The sequence below is a fragment of the Calidris pugnax genome, unplaced genomic scaffold (assembly GCF_001431845.1).
Source record: "Calidris pugnax isolate Ruff unplaced genomic scaffold, ASM143184v1 scaffold89, whole genome shotgun sequence".
In the NCBI taxonomy this organism is placed as follows: Eukaryota; Metazoa; Chordata; class Aves; order Charadriiformes; family Scolopacidae; genus Calidris; species Calidris pugnax.
The window spans coordinates 5,456,326-5,465,069 of NW_015090865.1; positions in this window are offsets into that span (position 1 = coordinate 5,456,326).

Here is an 8,744-nt window from a genome sequence, read left to right on the forward strand (position 1 = left end):
TGATCTTGTATCACTGGATTCTTTGCAGGAATTGCATATTACAACGTGCATCAAATCAACGTGCTCTCTGAGATTATTTGTTATTTATTATTTTATTTGTATTTTTCCACTGGAGTGTATAACAAAGTGTGTACAAAAAAAAAGGCTGGAAAGAAAAAAGGCCAATTTTGGGGCATTGTTAGCAAGTTCAGAGTTAGGATATAACGTAATGAACAGTTAAAAGACTGTCAGTTTGTTCATCGTGGTTAAGGTGCTGAACCTAGAGCATGATTTATAATGCCAATATGTGAGGAACATGTCAACAGTACAGGAAACTCCAAGGTTGGCTGCAAACCTTCTCTTTCCTAGACCATTTTTCTCTAAGTATGAGACATCTCTGCATCGTAAGTACTTCTAGATTATCTCTTATATCAGTTGCTTGTTACAGTTTTTCTACTTTCAGATTCTCACCCTGCACGTTGATTATGCAGTTATAGCTCTTTACAATGCGCGAAATAAGTGCAAAATAAATGCAAAATGTTATGTCAAAGTTCTCCTTTCATTTAGGCTTTGTTGAGGGTCGAATAGCTTTGCAGAGTAGCAAAAGCAGATTTGGAAGAAAACAAATCCCACTTATACTTTATTAAATAGAAGGCAGCCACGAGTAGAAGGTCACAAAGTTATCAATATTACCAGCCTGAGGAGTGGTGGTAAGGACTGTTAGTTTCTCTATATTGTCCTTCAGCAGGTTATGCAAACTTCTGGCCAGATCCTGCCCGCAGATGGTGAGCAGCTCGGCAGGAGAGGGATGGAGAGCCAAGGACACTCGAGCCTTATTTAGTGGGACTTTGGTAACCACCCCCTTTCCCTCCAGGTACTCCCTGAGCACCAGCTGCAGGACAGAGGTTGGTATTGTACCTATAACACCACCAAAAAAGAAATTTTCCATTATTTTGCTGAATTTTGGGTGGGAATCAGAAAGGTGGACAAGCTGGCATTCCTAGCTGAGCAGACGTTCAGCTCTCCACGCTGCCAAGCTGATGGGCTCCCGGCTGGCAACCCGCCTCCTCCTTCTCTTCTGTGATGGATGGGCTGCATGGCTGGGAAACAAATGGGTTTTGTCCATGGTCCAGCATAGCCAGCCTCAGCCAATCTGAAAAATAAATCACAGCATGATGTAAACACTCATAAAGACTTTCCAAAACAAAGCAGGCCCTCGAGGAGACATTCTCTGCAATGTCTTTCCATTAAACATGTGTTTTGCAGTAATGAATAGCCTACTTAATATATCGTATGCAAAAAAAAAACCAAACCAGCCCTCTGTAATCAATAAGGGGTTCCTTTGCAGCAGCACAGGGTGCCCCTTCCACGGTGAAGCTGCTGCAGGACACCCAGTTTGGTACTCCCTGTTTAGCCCGGGGGAGTAGTGGAGAAGGAGATGCTCCTTGGGAAAAGGAGTATTTAATTGGGTAATTTTTGTAGAGCACATCTTGTCAAAACACCCATAACCCCTTCACTTTACGGTGTTGAAGTAAGTTTCTATATAAGCATATATATATAGACATATATATATGTGGCTATATATAAGAATATATATATATAAGCATCGTAACCATGATGATGTCCTGCGTGGTTTGCAGTATTTCCCTCCAGGCAAATCCACCAGGAGAGGGGCACAGTGACAGTAGCTCTTCAGGAGAGGTGGTTGGGAATTTTGTGAGAAATGTGGGCTTTTTTTTCTGACTACGGAGAAGAAATCCTTCAGCTTCTCCATTCTTTCACTCACAAACACACGAACTGTCCTGTTGCTACAGCCACACAAGAACTGCCACTGAAATGAGTTTTGTGTTCTGGTGCTAATGTGTGAAAGGTTTGTACTGGTGTTTGGGCCACTTATTCATAAACAAGCAGCTTCTCTACATATGATTAATGACTTTATTTCCATAATATGCATAATATACTGTTTCTTTGCATTTTTCCTCAATAAAAAGCAGGTGTTACACCCCCAGCATTCAACAAACCAAAAACCTTCGCATCAATAAGTATGATCACCAGCAAATTGAAAGGGTCTCTCTCATACCACATCCCTGATGAAGTGAAATAAAATAGGAAATAGAAATACAAAGTACAGAACTTTAAAATACTTGTATGTCCTTTTTTACATAACCTTTAGTTTTATACCACAAGTTCTCTAAGTCTGGCAGATCAGGAAATACAAGCGTTGAAAAATGGAATCCTGTTGTTTCTGAAGAAGTTGTTTTAGGTAATTTTAGATATTTCTGAAAGGCTTTAATTATAATTTGATTTATTTTTTTTTTTTTGAGGTCACAGTATTAAAGCTGGCTGGAGCTATAGGTGGAAATAGGTGAACATGGTACCAGTAAGATGTTAGAGCGGTCTAGAATGGGCGGTCTGAAAAGCACAGAGAATGTACAACCGCAAATGGTTTTATTAAAAGATCCAACTCTTTAGGAAGATGGAAGAAAAACTATTTAATGGGCAAAATAAGACAAGTAAATCCATTTATTTTCCATTTCTGTAAGGGGAGGCACAGGGAGCTTGGCTGGAGAGTGCGATGAGCTGCCTCCCGAAGCCTTTCTCCTCTTCAGATTGCTGGTGAGTGATTTTGGCCACGTTTGCTCCTTAATGATGCTGTGGGGAATTTATTTTTCAATACATCCTCTCCTGAAGTTCAGGTCTTGATCTTGGATCCCCGGAATGAGAGGGAAATAAAACAAAAAAACTTACCAAAGTCTGCGTAGTGGGACTGAAGGAAAACTTAATAAGGAAATGTACAGTCCTGTCATGTTGTGAGGATGTTAATACTACTTGGTGCTGATGTTTGTCAAGCAAGAATCTTTTTCTCAGAAAGGAGCAAAACTACAATCTATTGTACATATAAAAGCAACCATTTATATATGCAATATATAAATTTATATGGGACAAGTTATACATGACTTTGGTAAACTTCAGAAATGTTAAACCAAAATATTACTGGTGCCTCCTCATTTCTTTTCTCATTATATCCTGGTTTTCTTAAGCAAAGATTAATCCTTTCCCAGCTTAGAAAAAAGGAGCTGCTTACTGAGGAATTAAAAACAGTAATTTAAGAAGGTAGATGTGAGCATGTTACGTGCACTGTTTGTTGCTACAGGCCATGTCTTCTCTCTGCTGTACTCACCACATGCCCAAAATTTAATTTTCCACAGTTGCAGCTATTTCATTGTTTTCAAAACTAATTTCTACATCTGCCGGTTTAAGATAAAAATTTGACAAGTTTTATAGGTATTAAATACAAACTGAAATATGAGAAATGCCCTGCAGACAGGTAATGAGCAGTGGGTTGACTTGCTGGAAGAGTTACACGTCCGTCTCAGCGTTGACTTCACGGCTCCTTTGGATTTTGCATCCCCCTCCATGATCACCAGCAGGAAAGCGGTGTCTGGTAGCCCAGGAGGTGACACAAATCCATGTCCCACCAGGAGGTACCAGTATCAGAGAGTAGCTCCATATCTGAACCACACAAAGTATTCAAACCCCCTCAGCCCCAGACCTTGTGTCACAGAGATTGGGGTGACATGGAGCAAGCGGGGTCTCGCTTGGCCGGAGCCGTGGCCGGTGGTGCTGGGTGGTTGCCCACGTGGCATTTGCTGCTTGGTGATTGAATGGTAGGACCTGTGACACTAGAAAGGTCCATTGGTGGCCCAGATGGTGACAACGATCACTTCGTGAAGAAACTTGAACCTCTTACGTGTGTTAAATAACCCAGTTTTGGTCAGTGTTGGCATTGACCAACTGCTGGTGCTGAAACCTGTATTTGAGAAGCCTTGGGTGAGCAAGGCTGTGAGAGTCCAGGGAGACACCTTGTGCCTTCCTCATCTTAACTTCACATTAATTGCAGAGCATAGAGCCGTGCTACAGAGTTACCCTGTCATTAGAAAGTATTTTGTCCACTGGTACCATCACCCTCATGGCCCATTTGTAGGACCTGCTCGTACCCCCTCAGCTGACAACCCACACCCTCTTTTCACCTCTTTGCCAGTGGGCTCAGCAGTTTTATTCCTGTTTTAATAAAACATGCATAATTAAATACAAATGTACCTATACACCTGCATGTAGCTACAGCAGCATCCAAAGGGGTGCTGGAGGTCCTGGTCCCCTTTCACAGCAGAGACCTCACTAGGCATCCCATAGTGTCTCTTCTCCACCTGAGATATGCAAGTGCATATGAATTTCAAATTACTTGTATCTTTTTTTCAGTCAATGAAAGAAAACAGCTTATTTTAAATAATTTTTTTTTAGAAAAACTGCAGATGTTTCTAAAATAGGACTTTAAAACCTTTTATTTAAATAAGAATGGTTTTAAAAAAAAACCTGCAGACTTTAAAACCTTTTATTTAAATAAGAATGGTTCCTACAACTTTTGTTGGTAGATGGGCAGGAAGAAAATTAACTGATTGAATTAAACATTTGAAGGCAAACTTGGATAAAAGTAGAAGAAGAATATGGATGAAATCCAGCCCATAAATTTTCATGAAAAATCAGAAGCGCATATAAATGAAACGATTTAGCCATGGAAAGTATATAAATTCAAATAATCAGGATATGACACCTAAGGAGCTGGATTTGATGCCAAAACCTTTGGTGTATGCAAATTCTATTATTTTGAGACACAAAAGATTGAAAAATGCATATGACATTTCTTTTGCATGAAGCTCTTCTTAACAAATGGTCATGAGAAAGGATTGCCTGATCTATGGAAAGTTAGATATTAAAATAAATTAGAATATAACGTGAAATTTAAATATGACAAACTCTAGTGAATTTATCTGTCTTATTGGCTTCTTTTGGAGAGACGCATTTCAGGATTAAACCATCATTGCTGAGATTATGTGAATTCCAATTTTAGAGTTAAGTTATTTAATTGCCACAGACTAATTGCCTCAAGCTTGGTTGACCTGAAAAATGTCCATTTGTAGCCAATAATTGTCATGCCAAATGAGCATAGCTGTGTTGATTTCAAAATAATTTTTGGATTAGATTGACCTGAAAAATGTCCATTTGTTAGCCAATAATTTTCATGCCAAATGAGCATAGTTGTGTTGATTTCAAAATAATTTTTGGATTAGTATTCATGATATTTGCTGTATTTCTTTCTGGTTTGATAAACTCTGGATCCTTCACCTTAGATTACTGGTTTGCTATTTCTCACCATGTGTTTCCATTTCACTTTCTACTCCTTTTTTTTAGTTTAAAAGAGGGGAGTTTATACCTGGCATTTGGGGAAAAATCAGACTGATGTTTTTGGTGCAAAGCACCCAAATTTCAATTGACTTTGCCAGAAAAATATCAAATGCTTTGCTCAAGTGAATTACTGTATTTAAATCACCCAACCAGGGACACCTGGTTGATACCCTTGGTGACACCAAGGGACAGTAGGTACACCTTAGGTAGTACCATAATGATGACCCAACTCAGATTTCTGCTTGGACTTCTCCAAGAACCGTTTCCACGTAGACATACCGGTGTGCCATCACATTTTTAAAAAGAAATGGAGCATAACAGTTGAAAAATCACTTTGCACGAGTCATTTTAAGAAGGTAGAGCAAAGCAGATGTGGCAAGAAACAATGGGAAAGGAAGGCAGGTGCTGGTGATCATCAGCTTGAAAGAGAAACTTGGATGCAGGGAATCCCTCTCCTGCTGTAATGGAGATGATGACCAGGCTGGACATGAACAGCATTTCACCCACCTCACCATCCTGCACACCAATATCCAGGAGCAAACTGGGCCCTTTTCAGGGCTGACTAAAATTTAAAGCATATTATTAAGGGCATTGTCCAAATGCCTCTTAAACCCTGAGAGGCTTGGGACATCAACCACCTCTCTAGGAACCCTCTTCCAGTGTTTGACCACCCTCTTGGTAAATAAATGCTTCTTAATGTCCAGCCTAAACCTTCCCTGGTGCTGCTTTGAACCATTCCCACGCGTCCTGTCCTTAGACCCCAGGGAGAAGAGCTCAGCATCTCCCTCCCTCTCCACTCCCCCTCTCCAGGATGCTGTGGAGAGCAAGGAAAGAGAGAAATACTTCTGTGCACCTGGTGTCTCAGGCTTTGAGGCACCCAAGGGGAGGGTGAGGGTGCCAGCGGTCAGCGGTGGGATGCGGACACCGAATCACAGAATCTTCTAGGTTGGAAGGGACCTCAAAGATCATCTTGTCCAACCATCAACCTAACTTTGACAAAAATAGACACCCTCACAACAAACAAGAAGCATCACCACCCTTCCAGCGCCCAGCGAAGTAGGTACCAATGCCACTAGATGGCATCGCCGTCCCACAATTAACCAAACTCGCTCGTTTTCAGCGCGGGAGTGACGCAGCAGGCAAGTTTGGGACAACTCGGCTGCGGCTTTTGAGGTCAAAATCCAGCTTTTGCAGAGAACTACTTTTTAAGTGTATATGGGCACACGCTTGTGTCTCGCCGCTGCCGGGCGATGGGGGATGAAGGACACGATGGTGATAAAACTACGATGGGGACCGTCCTGCTGAGGTACCACCACGTTACAAACAAATCAGAGCCCTGCAAAGCCACGGCAGAGATTGCTGCTCCTCGGTCATTGCCATCACGACACCTTCCTCACCTTGAGAATTCAGGTGAAATGTAGTAGTTGCCAGTGAGAGGACAAGGGGCAATGGGCACAAGTTGGGACATAAAGGGTTCCACTTGAATATGAGGAAGAACTTTTTCACAGTGAGGGTGGCAGAGCCGTGGAACAGGCTGCCCAGGGAGGGTGTGGAGTCCCCTTCTCTGGAGATTTTCAAGACCTGCCTGGATGCTCCTGAGTAACATGCTCTGACAAGCTCTGGGTGATCCTGCTTTAGCAGGGGAGTTGGACTAGATGATCCTCCATCTCTAAAAATTCAGTGAAATTCAGTGAAAAAGGAAAGAAAGTTGTCAAAAGCTCCACGTTCCATAACAAGAAGTATTTTTCCCGTGGGTTAGACTGTCCCAAAGGAGTTAAGTTACGTTTGGGTGTTTTCCAGGGATTGCTGCTTCCTGGTAGAAGGGTTTCTGCGAAGCAAAAAGAAATCAGCATTAACAAACAGATAATGCATAAGTGTTTTCATGTCCTCGAGTGTCAGCTCTACTGAGAAAGGGAGAATTTAATGAGCTCTCTGTAGACTTGTAAATTTGTACATTTAGAAGGCATGTGAAGTAAATTTTCTTGTTTACATGGTCGATGTCTGAGACTTACAAGAAGATGCAGCCAACCCACGCTGCAGTTTGCCACCAGGCACTAGACTAACACAAATAATACCACTCTGCAGGTCTGCTCTGACCTGATGGATACAACCCACGTTACACCGGTCCCTGTGGTTGCAGCCGTAGCTGTTCCACAGCCAGGAGATGAGCAACACCATGGAAAACAAACCAGCCCCTCTGAGGAACAGGAGAACCCGTGGGCCAGGTGGTACCCGGAGGTCGATTTGCTGCAGGGATGGCTCCAGGTAATCAATAAGTGCAGGGAAATTAAAAAACTTTCAGTTTGATGTTGGGGGTCGCGTTGTTTCCTGAAGTAATTTCACTGAAATGGAAAGAAGATCACCCCTCCCACTCTTGAGATTTGAAGACAGATCTTCTAAAACTTCTCTGGAAGTACTGGAGTTTGGCTGAATACCCTGTCAGCCGCGTCAATCAGCTATTTCTGATTTTGCAATGTGCAGAGAGGAACATTCAGTGCCAACTTTACATTAGTAGGATAATGGTTTTCAACTCTAAATTTTTTCCTCCCAGTGAAGACGCGAATGCCTGTGATTACTGATGATCGGCTTGTTTTAATTAAGCATTTCCCAAAGTTTTGAGGAAGCAGGTGTGCCTTGCTGCAGGTCAGTGGGCTAAACCTTTCCTGGCCCATCCTGGTGGTACGACGAAGGGCCGGGGCAGGGACAAAGCACGGGATGGCTCTGAAAGGGTGTTAGACACGAATCCTTGCCCTGGCACCACCCTCTCTGGCTGTGTATATATATGTGTTTATATATAAATGTGCAAAATGGGTTATCCCTCTCCTGCTCCAGGGCAGAAGCCATCCTCTGACTGCCTGCCATTAGGAAGAAACCTGATCTCCTGAGAGGTTCCTGCATCCCTGAAGCATCCGCTGGGATCCGCTCCCAGGGAAGGGGTGTGGGGTGAGACAGACCTGCCACGGGACACCAGCCCCCCGTTTCAGAAAGAAATAGCTCAGCTATAAGAATGATTTTGAAAATGCAATGATCTGGTCATATAGATGGACTTTCACACCTGCAGTCGCACACCCAAAAAGCAGATCGACAGACTAAATATTGGAGGTGATTGATTTTATTTGTGGCATCTCATGATGCCACCTGGAGTATTTTAATTCTCTACCACTATATCCCCATTATATTTCCTTCCCCATTATATTTCCCTATATATGACTATAGCTACTGCCATGCCTTTTAGACATGCCTGTTACCTGTATTTCTGAGGAATGGTCTGCAGTTTCAAAAAGCCAGACACACTCTCTAGCAAAATAATATAGAGAAATGCAATTTAAAATCAATTGTTCATTAAAACACGCTATGTCTGCCAGCAAAATGAAAATAAAATTTAGATTATTTTCTTCTATTTTAACATCGGTGGGAGAAAACATAACCCAAAACTTTAATGGGTTTAATGGGAGAGCAAGAAATGCAGCCGAAAATGGGGGGCAGTGCGTTTTGGGGAAGAATGGGGGGGGCAGTGTGTT